General features: G+C 34.6%; 1 non-coding gene across 1 annotated transcript; it reads right to left on the reverse strand.

The window, feature by feature from the left end:
* Nucleotides 1–3,915: 3,915 nt before the first annotated feature.
* On the reverse strand, nucleotides 3,916–4,024 carry LOC112781773 (small nucleolar RNA R71). Its single transcript, XR_003192533.1, has one exon. It is a non-coding gene; the product is annotated as a small nucleolar RNA R71 (small nucleolar RNA).
* Nucleotides 4,025–4,244: the final 220 nt, after the last annotated feature.

Raw genomic sequence — 4,244 nt, forward strand, 5'->3', positions numbered from 1 at the left:
AAAACGGGGTCACGCATGCGGGTCGCCCACACGCACGCGTGGGAAGCGGAGAAAAGTGGTTAACGCGTAAGCGTCACCCATGCGCACGCGTGGGAAGTAGAGAGGTAGGGTGACGCGTGCGCGTCAGCCACGCGTACGCATGGATGCGTTTTGCGCTCCTTGCACAAAACCGGCACGCTACCATTACAACTCTCTGGAATTTATACCACGCACCTGCATCAATACAGTGACGCGTACACATCGGCCAGGCGCACGCATAAGAAAGTAAAAATCGTGAGTGACACGTGTGCGTCGACCATGCGTGCACGTCGGAGTACATTTTAATAAAAATTTTACTAAGTTAAAAAAGTTGCAGGATTACATTTTTAAACCACAAACTTCCGACGGGCATAACTTTTTCATTTCAAATCATTTTCCACCTGTTCTTTGAACGGCATAAACATCTCAGATCCAATTTTATTTCTAAACAAGTTTGATATAAATCAGAGATTTAGAGACCAAGTTATGCTCCGTCAAAGTATACCAAAATCACAACTTTCATAAAAACCAACAAAAACTAAATTTTCAGCATAAACCAATTTCAAACCTTTTCAAAACCAACCAAAACTTACCAAAATCAACCTCAAGCCTCCTCAACTCATATTTTCAACATTCTCATTAAATTCACAATCCACCAATCCACCTTTTTTACCAATCGCAATCAAATAACTCAATTTCAAACAAAATACCATATCATATATTTCGTTCCACATCTCAAGTTCCAACAATACCAATTCCATTAACCCCCAATACATATAAATCCATATCATCATATACAACCCACGTGTATTATCAACTAAGACATCAATTCCTCCCTCAAAACCCATAACCACATAATCCATACAATCCATTGTAACCAAACAACAACAATTATTGTTCCATTCAATCTCATATGACATCACACAATACACGCATCACTTACCTTCCTTACCTCTTTCCGGCCTCCGGCCCTAGATTCACGGCCTCCGGCCCAAATTCACAATTTAAATGCATATTCCACTAACTAATATTCATTATCCAATTTATAAAATTTTCAATCCGTGTTTGATTTAATTCTAAGATGTATCTTCGTTCTTCAACTTCATGAACGGGATGACCCGTGACAATCATCTTCGTTCTTCATACTAAGACTGCGTGCCTGACAACCACCCATGTTCTTCTTGGGTTCATGTGAATACGTAACTAGAAAGCATTGAACTACCAGCTTGATTATACATCTCTTAGACGGCTAATCCACGACTTCGTTGGGGACTTCTCGAGACACCAGTTCAGCCAAGGTATGGGGAGATTAGGGTCTCTGTGGTAGAGGCTAGAATCCAAAGGCGCAGCATTCTCTGATCCGTAAGATTCAACCTTGTCTGTGGTGTTTTGAGTAGGATCACCAAGGAGAATGAACTACAAGAGCTTCATCCTCAATCAGAATGGATCCACACTAACCCTGGGGTTCAGATTTGGAGGAGATTGGCGACCGTGACCGTACGACGTTGATCACATATAGCCTGCCATAGAAGAAATCATTTAGAATTGAAGAAGACAGTAAGACCAGAGTTAATCTAGAAGGACAAAACATCTCCTAGCCTTAACCATCTTCTTATCATTGATTATAATCAAACTTAGTAATTCCATTTTTTATTCCTTTTATGCTTTTAACCAAATCCAACAACTCTTTTATTCACCTGACTAAGATCTGCAAGATAACCATAGCTTGCTTCAAACCACAATCCTCGTGGGATCGACCCTGACTCGCTCAGGTATTACTTGGATGACCCAGTGCACTTGCTGGTACAGTTGTACGAAGTGTGGGGATTCGTGCACCAAGTTTTTGGTGCCATTGCCAGGGATTGTTTGAGTTTGGACAACTGACAGATTATCTTGTTCCTTAGATTAGGTATTGTCTTTAATTTTGTTAGAGTCTTTTATTTTATTTTTTTTCAAAAACCTTTTCTTTTCTTTGTTTAATCTTTGTTTTTGGTTTGAGTCTTTTGTTTGTGTTCTTGTTGAGTCTTTTCGAAATTCTTGAGTTCTTTTTCTAAAAATTTTCAAAAATAGTTTCTTTTGTTTGAATCTTGTGTCAATCTTTAAGTTTGGTGTCTTCTTGTGTGCTTTCTTTCAAAATTTTCGAAAAATTTGTCTTTGGTTTTCAAAATTTTTAAGTTTGGTGTCTTTTGCATGTTCTTGTCTTCTTTGAATTCTTTGAGTTTTGTTCTTGGTGTTCTTCTTAATCTTCAAAGTGTTCTTGTTTTTCTTTTCGTTTTGATCTTAAAATTTTTAAGTTTAGTATCTCTTTGTGTTTTTCTTCTTAATTTTCGCATAGTAGGTGCCTTAGATCTAAAAATTTTAAGTTTTGTGTCTTTTTGTTGTTTTTCTCTTTCTTCATTAAATTCAAAAATCAAAAAAATAAAAATATCTTTTCTTATCTTTGCATTAATTTTCGAAAATCACAAGCAATTTTTCAAATTTTAATTTTAAATTATTATCTTATCTTATCTTAATTTCAAATTTCAAAATTCAAATCTTTTTAAAAATCATATCTTTTTCAAAATCTTATCTTATCTTTTTATCTTTCTTTAAAATTCAAAAATCTTATCTTATCTTATTTCAAATTCAAATTTTAAAATTCAATTTCAAAATTTCAAATTTCAAATTTTAAAAATCAAACCTTTTCAAAAATCAAATCTTTTTCAAATCTTTACCTTATCTTGTTTTTAAAATTCAAAATTCGAAATTTAATTTTCAAATTTCAAATCTTAATTTTCAAATCTTTTTAATCTAAAACTTATCTTCTCTTAACTTCCCTATCTTATCTTATCTTACCGAACTTATCTTATCTTTTCTATCTTATCTTCTTTTAAATTTTAAAATTAAATCTTTTCAATTCTTATCTTATCTTGTTGACTTTTTCAAATCTTTTTAAAATCAAATCCTTTCTAATCCTCTATCTTATCTTAATTTCAAATCTTTTCTAATTAGTTACTTATCTTCTCTCTCTTCTTTTTTCAAACTTCCTAACTAATTCTTCTCTCTCTTAATTTTCGAAAATCCTTCCTCTATTTCTCTATCTTCTTTTTCGAAATTCATAATTAAATTTTCAATTCTTTTTAATTAATTAGCCTTTATTTTTGAATTACATAAATAAATAAAATAAAATAAAATATTTTAATTCTTGTTTCTCTTTTTACTTCTAATTTTTGAATTCTTCTCATCTATTTATTCGAATTCTTCTTCTCCTTCTTCTATCTTCATTCTTCTTGCCCTTCTTTCTTCATATCTCACAGGGAGTTCTCTGTTCTTGAACATAAAGTTCCCATACTCCTCTGTCCTTGGTTTCTTCTTTTCTTATTTATGACCAGGAACAGGGGTAAAGAACCTCTCTTTAATCTTGATCTTGAACCTGAAAGGACTTTAAGGAGGAGCTCACAACAAATTAAAGCACAATACTCCGAAAGGAACCTTTCAGAAAATTTCGAACAAGAAGCTAAAGACATGGCCGAACATGAAGGAGAGGCAAGAAAGGTTCTTGGTGACTTCACCATGCCTACCTCTGACTTTTATGGCAGAAGTATCTTTGTACCTGCCATTGGAGCTAACAACTTTGAGCTTAAGTCTCAGATAGTCTCTCTTCTGCAATAGAATTGCAAATTCCATGGGCTTCCACTGGAAGATCCACATCAGTTCTTAGCTGAATTCCTACAGATCTGTGATACTGTTAAGACCAATGGAGTAAATTCTGAGGTCTACAAACTTATGCTCTTTTCCTTTGCTGTAAGAGACAAAGCTAAGATATGGTTGGATTCTTAACCTAAAGAGAGCCTAGACTCTTGGGAAAATCTGGTCAATATTTTCTTGGATAAATTCTTTCCTCCTCAAAAGATGAGTAAAATCAGAGTGGAAGTTCAAACCTTCAGACAAAGAGAAGGTGAATCCTTCTATGAAGCTTGGGAAAGATACAAGCAACTGATCAGGAGGTGTCCTCCTGACATGCTCTCAGAATGGTCTATCCTAGGAATTTTCTATGATGGTCTATCTGACATGTCCAAAATATCATTAGACAGCTCTGCAAGTGGATCACTCCACTTGAAGAAAATGCCTGCAGAAGCAAGAGAACTCATTGAGATGGTTGCAAACAACCAATTCATGTACACTTCTGAAAGATACTCTGTAAGTAATGGGGTACTTCAGAAGAAAGGAGTTCTTGAAGTTGACAC

The sequence above is a fragment of the Arachis hypogaea genome, chromosome 19 (assembly GCF_003086295.3).
Source record: "Arachis hypogaea cultivar Tifrunner chromosome 19, arahy.Tifrunner.gnm2.J5K5, whole genome shotgun sequence".
Classification (NCBI taxonomy): domain Eukaryota; kingdom Viridiplantae; phylum Streptophyta; class Magnoliopsida; order Fabales; family Fabaceae; genus Arachis; species Arachis hypogaea.